Here is a 26,955-nt window from a genome sequence, read left to right on the forward strand (position 1 = left end):
ATATTGACATTGTTCTTACAAAGCTAATTATAGCTATTTTTGTTCCCTTATTTGACCTCAAACCATTCTGCAGTTTTGCATTTTTATTAAAATCATAACATGTTTAGTAATCATCTTGTTTTGCATTGGCTGGTACCCACATTGGATTTTGGGTTTTACTAAGCTTGTGGGAATATTTGGTCCCTGACTGGGCCCGAACTGTGAGAAAAGCAAGGGCCCTTATAATAACTGCTCAAGCACACCAAAACGCATGAAGGAAATCTCTCTCTCTCTCTCTCTCTCTCTCTCTCTCTCTCAATAACTGCAATATTATTTTAAAATAGCTTGAGGTACTTTTCCAATAACATGTGTTATTGTAGATATTTATCTAAGTAGGCCGCAAAACATATTCCTAAACGATTATTGGCAGTGTTTATCCAGGGCAGCGGTGGTGTTATTAGGAAATCAGTCACACTCTCTGGATGTTTCCTCGCAGCGCGCTCTGGTTGTACTGAGATTGTGCTCGCAGCGTCGGCCGCTCCCGTCGGTAGACACGCGCCACCCGTTCCCAGTTTCTGCCGCCACACCCCCTTTCTCACGAACGAAAAAATGGTACGTCCCGGTGATGCCGAATGTGTCAGACAGTGAAAAATTTGCGAAGACTTGGATTTGACTCCTAATCGTTCAGAATGCGACGCTCCCTCCGCATGCGAGTGTGCTTGTGTGTATGAGCTGCCGCATCCCGTTTCACTCAGCATCCGCTCTCGAGCGTTTCCCGGTAACCGAGCACCGCGCTCCCGCCGCCTTACCGGAGCCCCCGTGTCTCTGACCGATGCGCTCTGCTTTCTGAAGGATAAACGCCAGAATTCAGTGTCGGAGTCTTTTCCCACATATCTACCAGAGATTCAATTATCCGGGGATTTTACACTGAATCATGCTCAACAGTGACGAAGGTAAGCAGCAGAAGACCGGTAAACATAACTGCGTGTGTTTGTGGGTGTTTTCTCGTAACGTATACGCTGAATACAGATGTGAATTCAGTTTCTCAAAGGAATGACTGCGGTCCGTTGTGTAATAAATGCTTCCCTTTTCTTTAAGGAAACCGTTAAGAAACAGAGCTCCCGTTATTAGGCGGCTGAGAAAAAGCTCGGTATTTTTTTCCCCTGCGCAGCACATCTGTGTAACTGATCCGAGGCTCTCCCAGCCCAGACATCCACAAAAGGCAGTCGTTAAAAGGCTTTGGTTCCCATCCATCCTCCATCCGCCGTGAGACTTTCTCGTCTTTACAGGCGAGCTTTCCCGCCGTCACCGTCACCGCGAGCAGATCATTCTTGACAGTATCGACTCGGCGCGAGACACCAATTACCCGCTGCTTGTGGACTTGACTGACTGAATGCGACCTTTACGGTCTTTTACTCTTTAATTGTGATATATATTTCTACGAGTTATGTTCGAGAAAATAGCAGACGGATCTGTACGAGTGTGAGGGATTTTACCGAGAAATATGCATACGGTCCGGGTCACCTGCACTTCTGGGCAATATTGTACCGGTAAATATTTAAATTTCACGGGATTTTCTCAATCACAGGCCCCATCACCAGCTGTTCGAATACAGTGTTCTTCATGTGTTGTTCCCCGCTTCCCCGATAGTGTCTGTGCATTATTCACTCCTCCGGTAACATGAAGAGAGTTGGTCAACAGTTTAAGTTCCATGCTTTTGATTCAATTTTTATGATTATACCAGAGGAGAACGATGGACAAAAGACTATATGTTTCATACTGTAGTAATTATAATAAATGCTCATTTAGTGTTCTAGATATTATAGGTGAGAATGAGAGGGCGCTCCCTAAATTTGTACACACACACACACACACACACACACACACACACACACAAACACACACACACACACACACACACACACACACACACACACACACACACACACACACATTAACAAATGTTTTAATATTAATGAAATAAGATTAATTCAATTTATAAGGTTATTTGTTGATATTGCTTCATGCTTTTAATTTTAGTTTGTATCCCTTTACAAAGTAAAATATTTTTTTTCTTAGAAATTTTGCCTATACTCTCAGTTTTGGGATACAGAAACCACACACACAAATTATACTATATTATTTATTTGCATATGTAAATAATGTAGTAGTCAATTTAAACATGTTATTATGTCTTTCCTTAAAGAGGAATTGTAGCCTATGCATTAAAACTCACAACACTAAGGGAAAATATTTTAATGCATATTTAGAGGCAGCTTTCAGCACATTATACAAGTAATCTTCAAAAGAACATTATTAATTGGTACAATTTGTCTACTTAATGTATATTGCTCTCTATTTACTTGCTGAGGTAAACTGATGTATACTCACGACAGTTCATATTTTTTTATATTTTAGACAGTTTGTTTGCTGCAGATAGTTGGAAGTAAACAAGATATGTTTGCTACTATTGCCCGTCACTGAACATCACATAAAATTAGGCGAAGTGTGTGTGATTGGTGTGTATATATTTAAAAACAGCATGTGTGTTATGGAGGTATAATATGTAATGTTTGGCTTGGCGCATGTGCATTAGTGAATAAAATTTATTTATTCAACACAAATCCAAGCTTGGGTTACAGAAATCGCAGTCCTGCTCTATCACTAATGTGCCGTCAAGTAAGACACCCCAGGTTGCTTCAGGCACATTATCTCAGCAAGTGGTTAACAGTAAGTTGTGAAAAGCAAGTGCTAAATGGCAGCTATGAACATGCAGTATTTATGTGTTAGATGAATTTATGTGTATGTTGGGGGGGGGGGGGGGGGGGGGGGGCGTTGATATGTCAGTTTGCTGTAGGTGAATTAGCCTAAAGACCTCTTCTAGAATCTCGTTGTTATGCAAAAAATATCTCTGAAATGCAAAACCTGACGCCACCTACTTTATCAGCAAATGCCACTGAATTGCCTTATTATTTAGCCACCTTTTCTCTCATGACCTTTTAATTAATGTATATGGCTGTCCATATTTTAGGAATTTCCATTACCAATGATAACAGATATTAAGAGTTGTGAGTCTGACTATGACTCGAAGGCCTTGCATTCTGTACTAGGATCTAATTTCTTTATTTTGTGTGGATCGTTGGGATCGGGATCATTAGGCCAGAAGGTTTTAGATTTATTGACCTATCTCTTGATGACTCATTTAGACCTTAATGCTATGGTATATTTGGCATCAGATGTTTGTGTTACTCATATTCTCATCTAAAGTATGTCTAAAAATATATGCTACAGTACAATTTCTTTTCCCCTTCCCTCTGTCCCTGTCTTTGTCTCTCTCTCCTTATGATGTCGAGGTTTAACAGTGACTGTAGCTACCCACAATGACATTAACCCCCTGCTATCCCTCACCCTCTTCTAACAATAGAGGTAAAGACCCGGAGGGGTTCCTGCCTGCTCTCCCACTCTCAGTAAATGCTACAGTACTGTGTTCTGCTTTCATTAACACCATACTCACTGGGGGAGAGCGAATACTGAGAGTTCTTAGCTTTCTGACAGGCTCCACCGGCTTGGGAGGCTAATATATCATAGGCTTGCAGCTAGTGCAGCCCAGGGGTACTATTGTTCGACGTTTAACATTTATTAACCGACATTTTTAGAAAAAAATTACTTGTTGCAATAGTAATCAATTGATTTTCAGTTGAAAATAACTGTTATCTAAACAATGCTGAATACATATTTTAACAATGGTTGACCAATAGGTCTATACCGTAATGGCCAATATATCGTTCGATTTATCAGCCAATGTGCAGAAACGCAAGAGCACCAATTCTTTGTCTTCATTAATTTACTGCCTTGCCCAAAAGTTCTGTCTAATAATAGAAAGGTAAACGCTGTAAAAAAGCTGTGTACTTTTTTAAAGGGGTCATATGATGCAATTTCAAATTTTCCTTTCTCTTTGGAGTGTTACAAGCTATTTGTGCATAAACAAGATACCTAAAAATGCAAAATCTAAAGTCTCAACCAAAGAGATATTTTTTATAAAGTTAAGACTCGTCCACGCCCTTCAAAAATGCTTCGTTTAAACAGGCCCCCGCATGTCAACATCACTGTGTGGGAAGATTTGCATTACACCAGCCAAATGTTCCAAACTTGAATTCTCGCAGTAGTATTGTTGTTGCCATCGCCATGTCGTAGAGATGCTGTGTGTTTCGTTGTGAAAGCGAAACTACTTTGTTTGGCCTTCCAAAAGAGGATGATATCCCTTTTGTCATGCCTAGAGCTGATCTGTGCTGGTCGCTGAGGAAATAAATCAACTTCGCCTTGTGGATCGCCAGATCGGCTTTCACCATGGACGAAGTGGAGTCCAGCCTGTCACATGTGGTTGCCGCAAGCCCATTGGCCACTCCTTCATTGAATTCGCCAGCCGCACCATTCTCAGGGGCGCTTGCTGTTCCTCAATCTAGCATGCCGGCCTCCATTCACTTAACCCCACCGTGTGTTATGCTGCGTGTTTTGTTGTGAAAGCAAAACTACTTTGTTTGGTCTTTCAAAAGAGGACACAACTAGAAATCAGTGGTTAAGTTGTATTTACAACAATGTTCCAGAGCCAAATAGTCAGATGTGTGCAGCGCATTTTATGGTGGACTGTTTCCTGAAGCCGCAGAGTAGCCTACAATCACAGCATCACAATATGTTAAGGGCGTAATATTTCCGTCACATGAGGTATTCAGCCAATCACAACTCACTGGATTGCTGGCCAATCAGCATACACCTAATTTTTCTGAAAAAATGAGCTTTGTAAAAATCGACGTGTTTCAGAAAGCCATAGAGGAGAAACAATAATGTACATTATGTGGAAAATCATGTTTTTTTAACCTTAAACCAAATAAACACATTGCGTTACACCAAATACACAACATAATGTTCTTTTTAGCAACATCGTATGACCCCTTTAAAAATAAGTAATGCACATTTATATAATTTAAACAAGTATTTGAATACCCATTCAGGGCTCAACACTAAGGATTTTTTCCTACTGACCAGGGCCCGGTTCCCCAAAACGTTCTTATCGCTAAGTAGTTCTTAACCTACTCCTTAACCTCTCTCTTAACCTTATGGCACGGTTCCCGACACGTTCGTACGCTAAGTATATCTTCTGTAAGTCACACTTTCGTAAGGTTGGTCTGGACCATTCGTAGCTCTCTCTTAGCGTTATTTGAGCTCATGACGCTACTGTACAGCAGTCTTTAGAAACCAGCGCAGCGAAGTACAAGTCAAACTATGGTATGTTGACAATTTTGTGGCTCAACAATGATTTTCTGTTATTTTTTAAGACTCATAATATATTATGTTCGCAATGGATACAGGCCTATTTATAAAGTTGACTTTATGTGGTTACAGAACTAATTATGTGGTAATTAGCCTAGGCTTTTTCGTAATGTAATTAAAGCGAATTGGCAATCATTTTTTTGATAATTAAAATCTGGCAAACAATTTGGCTCTAAATGGCTAAGATCTTTAAATGGGTAAGCATGGCGGTGTCCAGTAAGCGACCAACTATGGCAGCGATCCAACATGTCCTTGTATTGAATCAAAGACGGAGCCGGACTCGGAGGCGTTTAGTCCATGTCAGTTTTTTTATTCGGCAAAACTTAAGCCCTTTTGACATTTTGCCTGACGTGGCTATATTAAAAAAAATCCCCTCCCAAGACAACTCATTGTGGAGCAGCTGGACCTTCCCAGACCTGCGCTGGCCAGACTAATGCGGCGGAATTCTGCTTTAAGCCCTGAAGCCCAGCGCTACTTTTTTTTTTTGCTACAGAGAGATTCATCGAGGTCGTGGGAGAGGGCTACAGCCTAATCAAGACCTCTGTGTGAGTCCACACTGTCACCAACGCCCTTCTGCGCCATGCCGGGGATTACATCCTGGTGGATGGCACTCATCCCTATCGCCAATCCATCAGTGAATGATCAGGCGTAGGCTACTTATCGCGAAAGGAAGACGCGGCCATAAATGTGCAGGTTATAGTGGACCATAGGGGTGTGATATCTGACCTGGTGGCAAGGTCCAGCAACACTTCAAGTTCCTCTGACGAGAGGCTTGGTGCCCTTTTTTACGTTGCTTCCGCATATTTTGTATCTAACTCTCTCTCTCTCTCTCTCTCTCTCTCTCTCTCTCTCTCTCTCTCTCTCTCTCTGTTCATTGTAGATAGGTTGCTTTTTATTAAAAACATAAACCAATTGCAATCAATACCGCATTAAACAGAAGTAACTGCAGCTGCTTGCCAATCAATTCTAATTGTAAAGTACCTTGCCATTAATATAAAAGTGTATTATATAATTTTTATAAGTCGTTAAACCCATGTCAAGAAGCGGCACAAGTGGCACAACAGGATGGATGATTAGCGAGGGATACCCGGTTTGTCTTACCGTCACAACATATCGTGTGAACATTACTGACCCTTTGATAATTTAATTTATAGTCTATATTTTACTGATAACTTAAACTATGTTAAAATAAATGTTACTGTAATAATTTGAGGAATGTTTCATTTGCATAGAACGTGTTGTCTTTCTTAACGCTGTATTGCACCTTCGCGTGAAGAGGAAAATCGATTCATGAGCAATCAATGCCAACTAATTCAGCACCCTGACTTTGGACAGCGCTCTTGTAACGTCGGACGTAAGAGGCAGCGTGCTAAGAAGCTTCCTAAGGGACACTTCGGGGAACACACTTAGAAACATCAACAACTTTGGTAAGATATATCTTTCGATGTCTTCTTAGCGCGCTAAGAGTGAACGTTATCGGGGAACCGGGCCCTGGTTGGGCCAGTGGTTAAAATATTTACTTGCCCTGCCAATATATTCAATGGCCTTAACCCATGTTATCTTTTATTATAATAAATAAGCTTATATGACACCAAAATTGTAGATGCTAATAACATTTTACAATTCTTGATTCCAATGTTGATACCACTGCAAAAACTACTAGCCTAACAAATATAAAAATAAAATATGATTAAAGACAAGTGGGCAGTCAGTAAATAAGAACAAATAAACAAATTACAAGCAATAGCACAAATGAATAAGAACAAATATATAAATGAAATAATGCTTTAGGAAAAACAGCCTACGGGCTGAGAATGCAGATTCACACTCTGACAGCAGGTGGTGCTTATGGAACAGCAGCAATACAGCATTTTCTTGCCTACCGCAGTAAACTAAGCAGCACTGCCATTAACACACTTTGTAATATTTCCACATAAATTACATTTTTGAAAATGATTGTAGTGCAGTATGTCTGCAAGCCTGGAACAGAAATCGGTTGAAATAAAACAAACAAACAAAAAAGGGTAGTTGACTGGTGCATCTGTACTCCACTGTATAAATTAAATATGGATTAATCATTGTTAAAGCTACAAAGTTACTTGCCAAGATGGGTATTGTGACATACCTTTGTATGTATTTGTCCATTAAAGCGCAAGAATGCGCACTGTACATGCAGAACACAGCATTCATACTGAATTGTCTTTCATGTCTTGCTTAAATTATTTAAAATCGCATACATTTTTTAATTAGGCTTAAAAACATGCAAATGATAAACTTTTGTGACAACGCAGCAGTGACTCTGTGGGCCAGTGACAAACTCATCAACTGTCCCAAGCATCTTTCATGTTGCCCCCAGGCCATCGGGCAGTCTTTATCATCCATCCCTGCTGAACATTTTAATTAATGTAGACTTGAATTCAGCTGAATTCAGCTGAAGAGTGCATGAGAGTGTGGCCTGTGCATGTGAAAGGTCCAAGCTGTTTTAATTGGATGTGGACTGAAGAGTTCAGCTGCCACTTAGACAGTTGACACACATGACTGAGCAACTTCAAACTAGGGCTGTGCAGTTTGGACAAAAAATACGGTCACAATTTTTTATCATTATTTAGATTTTAATTTTAATCAAAATTTTGACAATATGCACTTTGGTGTTTATGAATTTGAAACATTTTTCAAAGGAAAACCAATCAGAGCTATATGAAAAAGCTGTTGATTAACAGTTGAAGTAGTTGGGGGCACTATATTTTTGCATAAATGATAATGGTACGTTTTCTCCCCCATAGAAAATCATTATGAAGATGTTCTTATTCCATTAAGAGAATGATATTAAAAGACCAAATTAAATGCAAACTTTATTAATAAAACATACTATCTACAGGAAAGAAGATAAACCCAGAAGAAGAACATAAACTCTAAAGTTTCATGTTAGCGTTTTCTTTATAATGGATTTCTATGGTTGAAAAAAATGCTTAATGTGAAAAATATTGTCTTTCCATTTGGATTATGAATAAGGGTGCTCCGATCAGGATTTTTGAGGCCGATCACCGATCGCCAATCACAGAAAGCAGTATTTGCCGATATGATCACTGATGCCAATCTTTTTAAAGCCTTCTTTTTATCATTTATAACTATATATACTGATACTCAAATCAGGATTTTTAGACATTTATTCAGGGCCTGAATTTTATTTTTGAAAATGGAGGGAATTCCCCTCTTAAATGACTCTTGTGAGATGGGAAGCATCACGGACTGTAGTTTCACAGAAGAGTCCATAACTGATCCGTGGCTGTTTAGCACAAACACAACATTTATCCATTATTATGATTTCAAATCCAAACATTGCCACTGAAAATGCTTTTTCAGCATTGCAATTCTTTTTTTACACAGTACAGTAATACAATCTTTAACAGACGTTTAAACACAATTATTATGTAATTACTACATGTTTACTGAAAACAATGTGCTGTTACTTTATTCAGTGCTTCCAGTGCAGCTATAGACTCGGTCCGGAAATGATCTCTGCACTGTTGCAGACGCACCAGTGATGGAACGCACTGCTGGGCCACAACCATGTGCAGAGAACGCTTTAACGTGTTAACATGAGCGTGCAAAAAATAAAATAAAAAATGCACCGCATACGCACTGCAAATGGAGTAATGTGAACCTGCATTAAGTGTGTGCGCTGCACAGTGTGCATGATATGGTCTCAAGGAGAGCGTGCAAGCGCTGTATGGTTAAACACAGGCAATAATTAAAAAGTAATGCAATTTAGAAACTTTATGATGTGACACAAGTGACAATTCCTGCGCAGCAACTGTGCAGCTCGCTTGTAGACAGACAGACAGACGTGTGGTGATTTGAAGCCATTTGTGTATTTTGAGAGAAAGAGAGCGAGTGCGCGGTGCGCGATTCAGTCACGCTGTTTGTGAATTTACATCTCACACAAGGTGACTTATGTTATGTTTAGTTATGTAATGAAGAAATATCAAATTATTATAATTATTTCAGCTGCGCCGGACAGAGACTGAGATGGCACGCTGAGGCGCCATAGCAGTTGGATTATCGCGGATAGCAGTTGGTAGCCGATCAATCGGAGCACCCCTAATTATGACGTCTTTATCTAAGAGAAATATGTAAGAAAATCCCTGTTTGTTGTTTTAGGGCATTAATACAAGTTAACCGTTTTTCACGTTAAACATTTTAGAATTTCCCTGATTAGATGTGTTGTGGTGTTCTACTTGCAAATGACCTTTTCTACTGTATATCTAAAATATTTTCACTAGAGGATAGATAAGATATGTTCATTTAGCATTTAATCTCTCTGTTCTTCATAAGATATGTTCATTAAGTAAGCTGTGCTCATTTAGGATTTAGTTATTGTTTTATTTGCATAGCTGCAACTAGGTAAGTATGGCAGTGAATACCATACTACTGCCCTCTGACCGTTAGAAGCTCACATAAGGCTTTATCAAGTCATGTAGTGTCACAAGGGGGAATATACTGGACCTCATTACAGATTAGCCACCGTCGTCAACTGGCCTCAGCTTTGACATTAGCATGTTAGCACTACTCCCTCATGTCTGGATTAATACTGTACTGGAAACAGGGGATTAAGCAGCATTTACCCAACCTAGATCTGCCAGTCACACAGCCGGTAATTATACCAGCAGAGTGTCTTTTGCATAATACTTCAGTGCAGTTTAAAGCGCAGATGAGCAATAACCAGGGGACCAATCGCCTGTGTGTTTTGCTGCATATATCTAAATACTTCAAGGTTATTTGGGCTTTATTAAGGTTAGAAAAGGCAGTGCATTCAGCATGGTGGAGTACAAATTTTTGTTTTAAAAAAATAGGTTCAAACCTATTATTACACTAATAGCTCTTTTTAAGAGTAATTCTCTTCGACAGGATGTTTATTTGCTTGTAGTAGTAGGTCGAAAGGATAAATTAGTATTTTATATGGATTAAAAAACTCAGCAATGGCAATATTGTGGGTTTAGAGCTTATGTATTTTTTTCATTTTCAAATTATATATTAAGAATAATAAGGTTTGGGAGGAAGATCTGGGAGTTGAGTTCTCTGACGATATTTGGGATAAGTGACTGGCTACAATACAGGTCTGCTCAGTTAACAGCAAACACCAACTGATCCAGTTCAGGGTTGTTCATCGCTTGCATTACACTAAAACCAAGCTGCATAAAATTTTCCCCTCTATTTCACCAATGTGTGACCGGTGCAAGGTGTCAGATACAACTTCTAATGCTTTCTGGTTTTGCCCTTTATTGTCTGGGATTTGGTCAAGCATATTTGCCTGGTACATTGAAAAAAATTCTGTTGTTGGGGGTTCATTTCTGGGCCATTTGGACAAGTCAATCATTCAACTAGCCCCTAGTGGCTCATCAGATTAAAGCTGTACATCTTTCTGGGCACATTGACTGACCGTTTTGCAGGTTAATACTATGGTACTTCTGGCTACTAAACTAAATATGTATTGTCATTATCATTATAATTGTTTTGTTACTTTATTATTATATGTTACATTTTTTTATTTCCACTTGTGTAGTCTGGGACAGTGTTGTTTATCTTTTCTGTCTTTATTTTTGAAAACGCTTAAAATAAAGTAGTTGTAATTAATGCAAAGGCATTAACTCCAGAGGGGCAGGGGAGTAGTGGTGTTATGAGGGCACTCGAACAGGAGCTCATCAACTGCTTATACTCTCTTTACTTTGTAAGCCCCTCCGGCTTTTATGCCATTCAGATAGATTGTAGTCTTTCTTTCTTAGGAAGGTGGTTATTTTCAGAGTCTTGACCACCCCACTCTCCTCATCCCCAATCTTATTCTTTCTGTTTCTTCACATGCCTCTTTTGCCCCTCTGTTTTTTTTCTCCTTTCTCTCTGTACGTCCTTTTAGTTCCCAGCATTATAGCTTGGAACTGATAGTCACATATTATCCCTGAGATTCTATAGAACACTGCGATGTCAGAATAGGTGCAGTGTTTTATCATACAGTTTTGTAGCTTGGCTTTGGTGGTGACCGTTAATCACACGATACGTTCCAGTTGCTCGGTAGTGCCCTATGAACTGGACTACACAGGCTGTTAATCTTGACATCTTAAGTGGGATATCACTTGACATTTTAGCTGGTGTATATGTTCAGTCCAAAGAACAGTACTAACAGCATGAGATGTGTACCTCAATAAATGACTTCATGCTGGGATATTTACCCATTAGTTTCGATGCATCACATTTGTTCCACACAATGTTTTATTCAGCTTAATTGACCTTGAGTGGTTTTATAGGCAGTTGTGCATGTGTATAAAACACACAAGATACAGTATGTGACTGCGTCTGTGCCATTATGATAACATTATGATAATGTTTATACACATAAGCATTAAGAAAACACAGTGTACTCTAACTATTACCATCTGTTTTCATATCACTGTCTAAAGTAGGGAAGCATGAAATATGAGTAACATATTGGATTCAGCTAAAATTAAAGATGTTTATTTGTTTGTCGGCATAGGTTGATACTGAATAATTTGGCCTTTTAGATTAATCTTTGAAAACACTTGCAATTTAATAACATTGTTAAATGTAGTCTTTAGTAAATCCTTGTGATTCCTAAATTCACCTGTAGCATTTAGAAGAAAAAACAAACAAACAGTTTTTTGTTGTTATTATTATTATAGTAGCCATTTATTGGTCGCTAGCCATAACCTGAAATTATAATTATTAATTAATTAATTATATTACATATGGCTTACATTATATATGGTGTGACATTTTAAACTAATTTAGATATATAACACATGAATTTATTATATATGTGAAATTTTTTATATATCTTTTTTTATATTTACATATCTTTTGTATATGATAACATTATACATTATATAAATTATGCAAAACCCTACTATAGATTATAAAAACCCTAATCTACATAACTTATTTATTTGTTTGATACTGTAGGGCATTCTAAATGAAGCATTGTATAGTTCTAAAAACTTTAGAGGAGACTGATGTCATACTGCATGATGAATTCTCAGAACTCCAGAATGCACAATCTCTATATAGTTTCTTTTTTTTTTTATTATATATTAAGGCTGAATTACATATCTTGTTCAATTAAACTAATTAATAATAGGAACTGTCTTCCTCTGAAAATAAGCTCTAGAAGTGTGTTATAAATGAGGTTTCTGAGGCACACTCATGAAGTCTCCGATAAGTGTGTTTGAGAAGCATGGACCCTCATCATTCTCATTGTCTTCCTCCAATATGTGAATAATGTGGATAAGATTGAGCATGTAGAACATGTCTCAGCAATGACCAGATTGACTGAGCGGCCACACTGAATGATTATATTCATGTTTTTAGATTTTTTACTCCTAGATATTTGATATGCATGAAAAACCAAAACACATTTTATTTTACGTGATGGAAAGCAAATATTCTCTGTCTACGCTGCTTTATCCTCCAGCACAAACATTATGTGTGAAATGTGAATGATATTTATCGTATGTCACTGGAGATGGTAAAAATGCTTTTTATATTGGTTTAACATTCTGTGCGTTTTAACCTTAGTCTGTTAATGTATTGCATTTTGTATTGTGCGCTCTGTTTTTGATAGTTGGCAAATTGGAAACAGTAATGTATCCCTCTATCTACGTCTGTAAAATTACACATTTCAAAGGGACTGAAAAGCCATAATATGTTGGTAAGAAAGCGTCATCTCACTCTATAGGTCAAGCCACACTTTTCCATCTAATTTTATAAAGGTTATGCTGCCTTTTAGCACAATGGGTAAAAATGAGGCATTGTCCAGCTCTAGCACCCATAACAGCACCTAGCAGACATGGCCGTACAGCTTGATTTAATGACACATCTTACATTTTAGGTTTAGAGTAATTAACATACTGATGAGACATTTTGGAATATATTCTTATTCTAATCAGCAGACTCATTTGCAAAGTAAGAAACATCATACAGCAGGGTGCCGGGATTGGTTACTTGTCATTTAGCAGACGCTTTTATCCAAAGCAGCATAAAACATGCTAATTTTAGGGGAGACCTGGGGTCAGGTGTCTCGCTCAAGGGCACCACATTGATGATGGGCACAGTAACTTTCCAGAGTAAAGCTGTCCCCTGCGGTGTGAACCTGTAACCCATGTACAGTAAGCAGGTTGTCCATCACAGTGGAGAGGTGACAGGAAATCATAGGAAGTTGTGAGAGGATTGTATCTGGAAGTGACAAAAGCTGAATTGAACCCTTCAGGTAGTCTATCTGACAATCACTTCAGATTGTTAATGACACACCAGAAATCTTCAGGGGGTCCTTGACAGATTAAAAAGTTGTTCAGCTTTAATTAACCCCCATTTTGTTCCAAAACCTGTATTAAAAATGTTCTTCTACTTCTTCTTCTTCTATAGAAGTCACTGAGGTCCAGTGTTGTTTTGCATCCTTTCATTGTATGCACAAAAAACATGAAATCAGTATGTTTGTGTGTGTTCTAAAAAATAAACGCCTGCAGATTTGCAACAAAATGCAGGTGAATAAATAACACTCAAATTCAATCAGCTCACAATGTGATGCGATTCACGATAATGATTTCACAATACGATTTTATCTAGTTTATATATATATATATATATATATATATATATATATAGCTATATATATATATATGTGTGTGTGTGTGTGTGTGTGTGTGTGTGTATGTTTATTTTTAACAAAATTAGATTCAAGACTAAATTAAAAGATGTAATTTTATTTCTGCTTGGACAAAATCCTGCAAATGTCTTTTTGAAATTGAAATATTAAAAATAACAAAACTAAATTGAAATTTTGAAACATACCCCAAATTAAATAAATAAATAATACAAATAAAATATAAGCAAACTAAGGCTTTACCTGTCAGGTTAGTACTCGGAGGAAGAGGTAAGTGGATTCAACACAGTCTTTATTTAAGGGAATAGAGACAGGGAAGGAAGTGCAAACTTGGTGAGGGGTTTTCTGGAGTTCGTGTCCGTGAAAGCCAGGTAAGTATGCTTCTGTGAAAGCCAGGTGAGTATGCTAATATATCGAGACGTCAAAGCCACACAATATGAGATTCCAATCCTTGTCTCTTCTCTTGCAGTGGGAGTTCAATAGTCGAAGGATCACTTAGGCACTCAGGAGATATCAAGGCACGTAGGGGAGTTCAGATCATGGAATATGCCTGGAGTGTTCTGGAGACAGGAGAACAAATACACACAGGTTACTTTCTCGAATGTGAGTATACTTTACGGCTGGAGTCTTCGTGAAGACGAGGTGAGTCGGAGACAAGTTCACGAGGTTGATCCCTGTTGGAGGCTTGACAGTGCATTGGGGTTTCCGGAGGTGTTTTATAGTGCAGGGCTAATGGAGATCAGGTGCTGGTGATTAGTATTCGGGAGAGCGTGAGCGCTGGTGATTGGTTGGAACCGGGTCTGCCCGATCCCTGACACTACCCCCCCCTCCAGGGTCCGCGCCAGCGGACCTTAATCTCCGGCATCGTGGGGGTCTGCCTCGAGGTCGTGGAGCGGGTTTCTCAGGATGCTGGGCATGAAACTCAGTAAGTAGACTTGGATGAAGGATGTCTTGGCGAGGCACCAAGACAGAGTGGAGCTGGCTGGTTCTGGGCTTGTTCACGGAGTACTTCGTCAAGATCACATTGTATTGGGTTTCCAAAGAGTTTGGTGGGCAGGATGGGCTACACTTCCTCTTGGACTTCCTCTATGCCATGTAGTCGGGATAGGGTGTCGGCTCTTGTGTTTCTCGATCCCGGACGATAGGATATGAGGAAATGGAAACGTGTGAAAAATAGTGCCCACCTGGCCTGACGAGGGTTAAGTCTTTTGGCTTCCTTGAGATACTGTAAGTTCTTATGATCTGTAAGTACAAGGAAAGGCAGCCGGGCTCCCTCTAACCAGTGCCTCCATTCCTCGAGGGCCAGTTTCACCGCCAGTAATTCGGTTGCCGATATCGTAGTTTCTTTCTGCAGCGGATAACTTTCTAGAAAAGAACGCACAGGGCATTGGTTTCTGAGCTTGCTCAGAGTACTGGGATAAGATGGCTCCTACCCCCGTGGTGGAGGCATTCACTTCGATGATGATTTTTTTCTCTGGGTCTGGGTGTTGTAGCAAGTGAGCTCTTGTGAAGGCAGTTTTCAATGCTTGGAAGGTCTGTTCTGCTTCCAGGGTCCACTGGAGTGTCTTGGGTTTACCTTTAAGGAGAGATGTTAAAAAGTGATGATGCTGTAGCGATCTATGATCCGTCTGTAGAAGTTTTCAAAGCCTAAGAATCTCTGGAGTTCTTTGACAGACTTGGGTGTAGGCCAGGAAGTGATGGCTTTGGTTTTATGGTCTTCCATCTTGACCCCTCTTGAGCTGATCTGGTAACCGAGAAATTCTACGGAGGTCTGGTGAAAGAGACATTTTTCCACCTTCACAAACAGGGAGAATTTTCTAAGCTGCTGGAGTACCTGGATTACGTGCTGCTGGTGTTCCTCTTCATTCCGGGAGTAGAGGAGTATGTCGTCGATGTATACGAGGGCGAATCAATTTAGGAACTCCCGGAGGACCTCGTCCATAAAGCTCTGGAAAACAGAAGGGGCGTTTACAAGACCATAGGGCATCACTAGATATTCATAGTGACCGGCTGGTGTAATGTAAGCGGTCTTTCATTCATCTCTCTCTCGGATCCTGATCAGATTATACGCACTTCTTAGGTCTAACTTGGTGAAGATGCGAGCGTCACGAAGTTGTTCTAGGGAGGATGGAATTAACGGTAGGGGATAACTAAATTTCACTGTGATCTTATTTAATGCCCGGTAATCAATGCAGGGTCGTAAACCCCCATCCTTCTTAGGGACAAAGTAAAAGCTGGTGAGGTAGATGGTCTAATATATCCCTGTTTCAAGGTTTCTTTAACATACTCACGCATTGCAGCTTGTTCTGGAAGGGACAGAGAGCATATCCTACCCTTAGGAATGGGCTCTTCAGGTATGAGGTCTATAGCGCAATCCCAGGGTCGATGTGGGGGTAACATGGCTGCTGCGACTGGATTAAACACATCGGAAAAGGATGAATAGCATGGAGGAACACGAATGGACAGATTTTCTCTTGGACTCTCAATAGACGTAGAATTAATGATCATAGAATCTGGCTTATCATTGGTGTGAGATACGCAGTGTGTTTCCTGACAGTTACAGCCCCAACTAGTAATCTCTCCTGTAGTCCAGTTTAGTGAGGGTTGGTGTTGGATCAGCCACGGACGCCCTAGGATTATGTCTGTCTGGCTTTTCTCAAGAACGAAGGAAGTGAAAGACTCGTGGTGATTATTCTGTACACTGAGTGTGATGGGTGCAATTTGGTAGGTCACATACCCTTTGTTTATCATCTCGCCTGTCACTGCGTAGATGGAGTATTGTTTCTGGGTTCCGGTTGTTCGGAGGTCATGGGTTTTCGTGAACTTTCCCGAGATGAAGTTACCTGCGGATCCGGAGTACACAATGGCCGTGGCTGAAATGATGACATCTCTAATTCTTAAAGTGACACTGATGGTTAATGGGGAGGACTCAGAGGGTTTGGGAAGGACTGAACTCACCAGTAAACGTGGGGGACGAGATGGGCACGTGCGTATGAAATGATTTTCCTTCCCACAATAGAGACAGAGTCTATTTTCTCGTCGACGAATTCGTTCAGTAGGAGTCAGTCTCTTGATTTCGACTTGCATTCTCTCTGGCTGTGTTTCCGGGGGTTTCTCAGGCGTGAGCTGCTGGGGAAGAGGAACTGGAGCAGGTGTGTCGTGATAGCATAATTGGGATCTAAGATGCACTCGTTAGGCTTGTTGCATGAATTTTTCTAACCCCATACTGTCGTCGTATATGGCAAGCTGTAACCGCAGCGTAGGATTTAACCCTTCTCGGTACACCGTAAGAAAGGCCTTCTCGTTCCATCCACTCGCCGCGGCCAGGGTTCTGAATTCGAATGAATATTCGGACACAGATTTCTTTCCTTGACATAAATGTAGTAATCGTTCACTTACTGAGGAATCACCCACTGGACGGCCAAACACCTCTTTAAAATGATTAATAAAACTCTGGAATGATGAAGTGACTGCGGTTTCTTGGAACCAGAGTGCCTCTGCCCATCTCAGTGCAGCCCCGGATAACTGCTGATCCACAAAAGATATTTTTGAACGATCCGTGGGATATTGATGTGCATGTTGTTCTAGCGCGAGGGAGCATTGTAATAAGAACCCGTTGCAGTCCTCCTCCCTGCCTGATAAGGGCGCTGGTCAAGTGATCGTGTTCGCGATGTACACCAGTGTGGAAGCAGGGTTTACGGAAGTGCCATCCTCGGGTGGTGTTGAATCCATCGGTGTTGGTCAAGCCTTCTGTCAGGTTAGCACTCGGAGGCAGAGAGGTAAGTGGATTCAACACACTTACTTTTTTAAGGGAATAGTGAGAGGGAAGGAAGTGCAAACTTGGTGCGGGGTTTTCTGGAGTTCATGTCCATGAAAGCCAGGTAAGTATGCTTCTGTGAAAGCCAGGTGAGTATGCTAATATATCGAGACGTCAAAGCCACACAATACGAGATTCCAATCCTTGTCTCTTCTCTTGCAGTGGGAGTTCAGTATTCGAAGGATCACTTAGGCACTCAAGAGATATCAAGGCACGTAGGGGAGTTCAGATCATGGAATATGCCTGGAGTGTTCTGGAGACAGGAGAACAAATACACACAGGTTACTTTCTCAAATGTGAGTATACTTTACGGCTGGAGTCTTCGTGAAGACGAGGTGAGTCGGAGTTCATGAGGTCGATCCCTGTTGGAGGCTTGACAGTGCATTGGGGTTTCCGGAGGTGTTTTATGGTGCAGGGCTAATGGAGATCAGGTGCTGGTAATTAGTATTCGGGAGAGCGTGAGCGCTGGTGATTGGTTGGAACCGGGTCTGCCCGATCCCTGACATTACCTGTGCTCTTTATATATAACATTAAAGGCAACTACTGCATTTTCATCAAGTTCCAAACAAAGATGCTGAATACATGCAGCACAAGCAGTTTTTATTTTAAAATAGATTGTATCATTAGAAAAAAAAAAAAAAAACAGAATGGTCTGACTTTAGTTTTGTGAAAGTATCCACCAAAAAACAATCGCACAAAACAAAAACAGCAGAGGGACTGAATGAAAATGCTAATTCACTCTCTGACAGCAGGAGGCGCTTATGGCGCTTAATGTATCACGAGTCGTTTAAACATCTTAAATGGTTTGAATCTCCACATAGGCTATTTGTATGGCTCGCGGTGCATCGTTACATCCCTAATGACAAGCTAAACAAAGCTAATTTTAAGAAGCTTCTCTGTTCCTCCCACAATAAAAAGTGTACTTAAACTGTACAAGTATATGACTCATAATTATTATTGGCCTTCCAATGTACGTGTCATTACAAAGTATGTAAATGCATTAATATAGTACTATATGTTCTTTTGAAATCTAGCTTAGTGTGCATAACTAAGCTGATATTTCAGTAATTTTTCACTGTGATTATTAATATTAAAATCCTTGATGATTTTCTTAGCTGATGCTCAGACTTGTTATTCTCTAATGCAGAGCATTTGCTGTAACAACCATTTCTTAAAGTAAGCTCTCTGGCTACATTGATGAAGCCCATCGAGTGATTGATCAAGCACATGGGCAGTGTTTTGTCACAACACAGTCCTCTAATCTGAAGTTCTTGAGACAAACTGTAATTTAAGTATGATTGGGTTTTAGTGCGTTAAGATGATTAGACGTTTGGGAAAGAGTTTGCTATCAGTGAGACAGCTTTTAAAATGGGCCCTGCCAGGCTGTCATCTGTGCCACTGTAGGTCACATGTTAACCTAAAATAAGGGCACTTGAGTGGTTCACCTCAAGGCCAGACTCCATCCGGCCACCTGTTGTGGAATGATTAGGGGTAATTGCAAGTGTGAGTGTGTGTGTGTGTTTAAAGAAGCATTAAGCCTGTAAAGCCCTCACCTAATCACCTGTAACTGCTTAGCAAAAGATCTATGACTGATTTGTGTGTGAGATCCAAAGCCCCGTAGACCTGATCTGATTCCACTGCCGTTCTGTTTTCCTTCAATGCTTCTGACATGGATTCTGTTGAGAAGCATAGCCCTGCGCCGGAAATAAAGCCGTCTGGACCATAAGAAATATTTTATTACAGTTCCTCTCATTTAATTTGGTTCATTTCCTCTAGCTAAACGTAGTTTTCCCAATGCACTTACAAATATCTGTTTGATTCCATCTCATAAATTTGCATTGCTACTGCATGCTTATGCAAACCCTGTATTTTAAAGACACTTCTGTACTGGGTCCTGTTGAATTAATGTGACCTCACAAACATGACACCCTTAGTTTCTATGACAATGACATCAGTAGCGAATGTCACAGGAATCAACCTGAGAAGATGCAAACATCTGAATAATTCAACAAGTCATCTCACCGCACTGAATCAGAGGGGTCTCCAATGAAAAGTGTTTTTCATCTGGGGGAAAAACACATGAAAAATGAGGGTTCTTGAAAGAGAAAATATAAAACCATCTCACTGAAACATTGTTCACTTCATTTCGTCGCTGACCTCATAAAGCTTCTCATTTAAATTTAATATTTTATATTATTTAATAGATATATATTTTCACATTCTGCTGAATAATTAATGAAGAAGTACTCTTTTTGTCTTCATCCAGCATGAGTATTTTGGAAGAGTGTGGCTGCTTTGAAATATCACGTTGTGAAATTCTATTAGCCTATAAATTTTTGTCAGAGCCACTATTTGCATGCTTGACAGTAAGTGTTTTTTTTGTTGTAGAAATTATTATGGATGTGTGCTGGGAAGGATGAGAAGCACATTGGGGTCATGGTGGAAACGCTGCAGAGAGGTGTTTATTTAGTATTAAGAGACCGATCAGACTGAAGAGGTTTTGGAGTAGCCGATGGGTCAGTCTCTATCATGCTAGAGTGCACTGATAGTGCTCTACGGGAGCTCCTTGTGTGTCTGTACACTCATCTGGAGTTCTCCAGGAGATGGGGGCTGAGGAGGCGGAACATGAATTTGGAGTGTCTCAGAGAGACCTTCTATTTGGATGCTTCAGCTTAAACCTCATCTGTTTCTGTTAGTTTGGAGGATAGGGAAGAGAGAATCATTACTTGTCTTTTTGGGTGTAGCCTTAGCCTGGCAAGCATGAATCGACTCCAGCTATACCGCATGTCCAGTCTTCAGCTGTGTGTTGTGGTGCTGTCCAAGGTGCTAATGGAGTGTGTGTCCTAGGGCTGTCAAAATTGCTCAAAATTGACGTTCGAATATTCCCTCTAAAAAATACACGAATATTCGAACTATTCGAACATCTGGTTGCGCATGTTGTCAATGACGCGCATTACTTCAATAACAGGCAAAAATAATACAAAGAGACATAACTACTTGTATAGATAGTCTATTTAAGTTTAAACATATATGACAATGTATTACCTGAACAAAAACAAGGAAATCAACTAATGGCCAAGACTGCAGACCTCACGCTCTCTCACCCTCACGTTCTCTGCGCATAATGGTTTAAATGAACAAACAAATTTTTTGTGCAAGCAATTTAAGGTCGCGACTGTTGTCCCAAATATAGCAGGCTTCATTCAGTGATTGCAACAAATATTATTAATATTAATTGAAGTTTTACAGCATATAGAACTGACATTGAATGCTCCGAGCAAGCTGTGCTGTGGTAAACATGGAACCTTTCCTTGACATGAAACGATAAATAATCAAACCTCGGATCCATTGCTTGACAGAACTCCCCGAAGCGTGCCCCATCCTGATCCTGCGATACTGATCGGTCTCATGTCCTTAAAAAGGAACGAAATTATTTGATCCGTTATGGCCTCTTGTCATGTTGCAGACAAAGTGCTTTCGGCGGGCGATGCAAAGTAACGTTAAGTGTCAAGACGTGATTGTTTAGCTGGAGTTCCACACATCATGCCATGCTCATTTGGGTGCACATTTTTGAGATGTGACCTCATGTTGCTAGTTGTCGAATGGTATGCTAACTGTATCTTAAATAGCTTGCATACAACAATCTCGCGGGTCAACAATTTTACCTCATTTTCTCTGCTGCGGTCGAGTTGGGCTCTGCACTTGCTGGCATCTTCCATGAAGACGCGTCAACTTTCAGCAGTGATGCTGTGCCAGACAGTGCGACTCCTGTGAGGCTGTGACCTGTCCCTGAACCCTCAGGCGCGCTAGCGCACCCACTCGCAAAGCAGACAACTATGCCTCTACTACCGCGGGCCTTTTTTTCCACATTTTTTTTATTCGAATATTAATTTTCACCTTCGAAATTCTTTTTTTAAAAACTATTCGAATACATATTCGAATTTAGAATATTCGTTGACAGCCCTAGTGTGTACTAGAAGAGCTCCCTGATTGGTGCACAGAGGGCTTGCTTTAACACAACTTTCTTCTGACCACAGTCAGTGTAAGTAGCTCTGCGTAAAACAGTTAGGGATGCACCATATTAGTTATTGGCTGGTTTTAGAGTTTTTAATTTTGGTACTTTAGGTAATTTAGGTACAATAAAAATACTTCTGTTCAGCAAGGACGAATTAAACTGTGAACATGAAAGTAAAGAGTAAAGACTTTCGCATTACTTAAAAAAATCAACTAATTTTTTATCTAATGTTCTTTTGAAGAACAGTTGTAGAAGAATTTTTATTATTAATGATAATAAAATGCTACTTGAGCACCAAACCTGCTTAATAAAATTATTTCTGAAGGATCATGTGACACAGAAGAAAGGAGTAATGTCTGCTGAAAATTCAGCTTTGCCGTCATAATCATCATCATAAAAAAAAATGGTGATACATTGTAATAGTTCATTAGACCTAACTGCCAGGAGCTCTGCATAATTGATGAAACAACTAGGGATGTACCATATCATATCATTTTCAAATTGTAGCTTATAATATTTTAAGTTATTTTAAATTGCAATAATATTTCACAATATTACTGTAGTTTTGATCAAATAAATGCAGCCTTGGTGAGCATAAGACTTCTTTCAAAATATATATATTTTTTAACCTTAGTATATAAGTACTGTTTGATACTGATTATATATTGGCTTGTATTAATATTTAACTGTACGTGACTATTTACCATATTTTGACATAACTTTGGCTCCATCTAAGACATGCTAATAATTTGATAACACTGTTAAATGTAATCTTTAGCAAATCCCAAAATGTATAACCATATTTCATGTTAAGTCCGAGTCCACTTTGTTAAGTCCAAGTCCTTAAGTTTGAATGGGAGATGTTTCTTAAAGTAGGGATGGGACGGTATGAAAATTTAATATCACGATTATAGTGACTAAAATTATCACGATTATCAATATTATCACGGTTTTGTTGAAACGAGATGAAAGTGTTCAAAAATAGTTGATGCTCACACTGAAAACATTTCAGCAAGTTTTATATTTAATAATCAACAAACAACTAATAAAACAAGCAACTCTATGCACTTAATTTAAAGAAAGATTAAATTCTGTGGCATTTCCTTCCTTACAATGAAAAGTGTAGAAGCATAGAAAAGCATAGAAAAGTCACTGACTTTCGCCATTCCTTCTCGAAAAAAAACAAAAAAAACATTGTGCGCTGCGCTTGCGTCAGACTGTTGCTGGCTGGACATGATTTAATAGTGAGTTATTAAAACCGCGATAATCAAACACGGTTTTAATGATAATTCATTTTTAAACGATATTACTAACCTTCAGCACATTTTATCACGGTTATCAATAAAACCGGTTATCGTCCCATCCCTATCTTAAAGTCTAATTAAAGTCTTATTTTTTTGTTACTTATTTATCTTTCACATGGATTTGACTGTACTCAGAAACATTTCAGAGCCCAAAATATCAGAGACTATGTCAAGTTTTAGCACAAGTCCGCCTGAGTGCATCTGATTCAGAATTAAATTATAATTGCAGTCTGCGTCCAAGTCCAAGTACCCCAACTCTACTGTACAAGATAACATAGTGATGCCTAACTTCATTAGTAGCATTTAAAATAATTGGTTTTCTTTTTAATTTTAGTCAAAATGGTATATCATTTTAATATCAACCATTTATTCACCATAACGTGAAAAAAGTAGTAGCTTATCAACCAGAATTCAATTAATATTGGTGCATCCCTAGAAATAACGAGTTGAAAAATGAAAATATTCATCTTCTTTAATACAAGAGAACGCTAAAGGGAGAAAGAGAGAGAGAAAAGCAAATTCAGTCTCACAAAGAGAGAGCTTTTTAGGCTGACACGAGCTTTTTATACAAATGAAACTGTCTACAGCATTTAGTTTTAAATGTGTTTCATTATATTACTTTGAATTTAGTTTTTTTTTTTTTTTTTCAAAGTGTCCACTGTGATAAAAACCGATGAAAATTATGTTTCTCCAAAATGACTCTAAGCTCAATTTGGTTTCCACATTTGAATCATAAAATCACTCCAGCTTATGAAATTATCTACATATTTATTCCGAACCTCATGAGATGAAGGCTGAGCGGACAATACTGTAAGTTAGATCTGAAATTCAATCTTAATTGAATTGGCTCATTATGAGAAATTCAGCAACATTATGCTACATGCACAGAAAAGTTATTCACAAATGTGAAATGTGGCTTACACATGTTTAGAAGGTTAAAAACTCTTAAATTTGAACCACTCTCATTCAGAAGCCTCTGACATCTCAGTATCACATGAACGGCTGAATTTATAAAAGCGAAATGTCTAAGCCTGTGATGTAGAGGTTGTACATGGTTACCAGTCCATCATATGAGCAGAAGCACAGTACATGTGAAAAGGGAGGAAAAATGTGCCATTTGCTGCAGGTGGTGGTAAATACAGCTTATATTTAAACATTTGAAAACATCCAAGGTGTCAAACAGCGTTTCTAAAGGTGATTTACGCATTAGAAATATGAGGTCCCTCATCTTCCTGCCTCTGTCAGTGACTTTTGTCGCAGGGTCTTTTAGATCAATGCAGAACTGTGAAACTCAACAAAGACAAATTATGGAAAGGGATCTCATTTGCGATACGCTGCAAGGAGAGGAACTTCATTTATGAGCAGAATTAATAAACGCATTTGGAATTTGAATCGGAACGTCCCCACGGGCTCTGGATTCTAAACATTCCATTAGTTCGCCGGAATGCTGTTGCTCTCTGATAAACAGACTCAGCTGCAGCCGAGTTTATTTATTCTTGTCCACCAGCTTGTAGAGATACGCTGCTCAGAGGAGGTGCTCTGGTTGCGACATTAGTATGCAGGTCCAGCACGATTGGGCTGGCGATTAGCTTAGTAGTTACCGATCCACACCGGTAATGTGGCGAATGGAGGTTCAGTCCCAGGTGAGTGTGATTCATGAACTGGAGAGTTACTGAGATCACAGTGCTGCCCTATTACCATCGAGCCCTTGAGCAGGACACTGAACCCCAGGATACTCCAGAGGCACTGTCCCTGCAATTAGTGTACTGTCACTTCGGATAAAAACCTCTAGTTAATGGTCCAGGTAGATGTCTGACATGAGCAACGCAACTGACTTGCAACTGAGATTCCCACTCTGGGTAAAAGGAGCGGGAGAATATTTTAGATGAATGATTAAACAACACAATAGTGCAAGTTTGTTGTTTTCACTGTTAAAAGCGTGCGAGATGCATCGTGGTGGGGGGGGGGGGTTGGGGGGGTGCGTGTTGTATTGAAACATTTTTTTGCCTGTAGGCATATGCAGTTCCTGTGTTTTTTGTTCTTCTCTAAAGACTCATAATTTTGTACGTTTGTATTCTCATGTTGATGTCATTTGTACGTTTGGTGGTTGGGATTGTTTGTGTAGGTATGTATGCAACCTCCTACTGTTTTTTGCTCATCTTAACCAATCTCCTGGGAATAACTTGATCACTCGTCTCTTCCTTCTTTTGCTGTTTCTCTCTCTCTCTCTCTGTCTTTCTGAAATGCTTATTTATTCTTTCATTCTGTCAGAGTGGGTGCATAGGTAGGAGAAATGGCTTCTCGGGCAGAGGGGATAAACGCTGGTCTAAGATCAGTAAAATGGAGGCAGCTGGTAATGAGAGCGACTTTCATATGCTGCCGAGACCTTGCTGTGTGTAGCTTGTTTTTTTTTCTTTTATTGACACATTGAAAGTTTAACAAAAGCAGACTTTCACCGGGGCCACAGATAAGCTTTTTTTCCAACACGGAAATTCACTTCACTTCCAGGACGGCAGCAGTTTTGGGGCGGAGTTTCATTAGGGCGATTGATTATTTCTGAGCAACAGAGCAGGAGTTCATAGCTGAATAAATGCCAGGCTGAAAGAGGCTGTCCCAGTCTGTCCTCAAGCATAACGGTCACCTCAGATTGATGGTTTTCTAGAGAAGGCAGTTGTGATGTATATGTTACCCCGTCCTTTAATTAGTCAGTAAAGACAAAGACATTATTGCTGCACTCCTCCATTCTCTCTAGTCTTGGTGAGAGTCAATTCAAAACAAGTAATGAAAGAACAATTGAGAAAGAAATGAAAAGGCAATGACACAGAAATGGCGAGAACCGACTATCAGAGAAAAAGAGAGAGTGTCATAGGGAGAGAGAATGTGTGAGAGAGAAAAAGCTTTTCAGGTTGACCGTGACAAGGTGAGAGATAATGATAGAATCCAAACCCTAGAGAGAAGGGTGTGTGTGTGTGTGTGTGGTGTTGGGGCTGAAATTCATCATCATGGGTCAGGTGTGTATGACCTAGTCATTCTTTTGTCTTGAAGGTTCCCATTGAAAACAGGGATTGAGGAAAGTTAAGGGCAAAGCACACAGGCAACAGGTAAATCTCTCTCACCACGCATACAGATACTGACCGTTTTCCAGTGTTTGTGGCTTGTTATGGTTGTCGATTATGTTGTGACTTGTGCTCGCTCAAGCAAGGGAGTGGAACTTAGAGCATAGAGACACTGAAAACAGAGGAAGAGATGGATTTGGCTCTGAGTCAAAACTCTTAACTATTTTTTAACTCACTTAGACAAGCATGTCTGTTTAAAATGTATTTAGTCTGATCTCTTTGGAAACCTTTTAGTAACAATTGTACTTCAAACTACGCATGCATTTTAATAAGGCCTGGATTGTAATATTTATATTTAATATTATTTTGTTGGCATTATAACAATTACTAGTATCATAAAATGTTGCTATCATTTTTATTGTGTTTCTTGTTTAAATTAATGACCATTTAAATTCAATGCCAATGGGTTTGTTTTAGATCCAGTCTTATTTTCATGACTAATGAGTATAAGAGCATGAAGATATATTTGAATAATATTGTTTATTTAAACTTGTCTTTTATGTGAATCAGTGCTTTTGAACTTTTTAAATGATTCTTTTCAAAAATGATTCAAAAATTAATTTGCATCATCACTAAGAGGTGTTGACGTGTAACATTTTACACACCTTAAAATGTATATGTGGTTAAGTACAATATATGTGCATGTCAATGGCATTTATTAAAAGAAATTGTTATATTGTGCATTTGACAACAGCATGGAACATTTTATCGCTGTAATTCATTCTTTT

General features: G+C 39.4%; 1 protein-coding gene across 2 annotated transcripts in view; it reads left to right on the plus strand.

Annotated features, from left to right (window-relative positions):
* The first annotated feature begins 542 nt into the window (after positions 1–542).
* LOC132139877 (teneurin-1-like) overlaps positions 543–26,955 on the plus strand; it is a 154,297-nt gene continuing 127,884 nt past the window's right edge. Inside the window, exon 1 of one of the 2 annotated variants that reach the window (XM_059548546.1) lies at positions 543–932. The gene's annotated coding sequence lies outside the window, so the exon portion shown is untranslated. The remainder of the gene's footprint in view (positions 933–26,955) is intronic. The other variant, XM_059548545.1, reaches the window with a different exon arrangement.

The sequence above is a fragment of the Carassius carassius genome, chromosome 4, assembly GCF_963082965.1.
Source record: "Carassius carassius chromosome 4, fCarCar2.1, whole genome shotgun sequence".
In the NCBI taxonomy this organism is placed as follows: domain Eukaryota; kingdom Metazoa; phylum Chordata; class Actinopteri; order Cypriniformes; family Cyprinidae; genus Carassius; species Carassius carassius.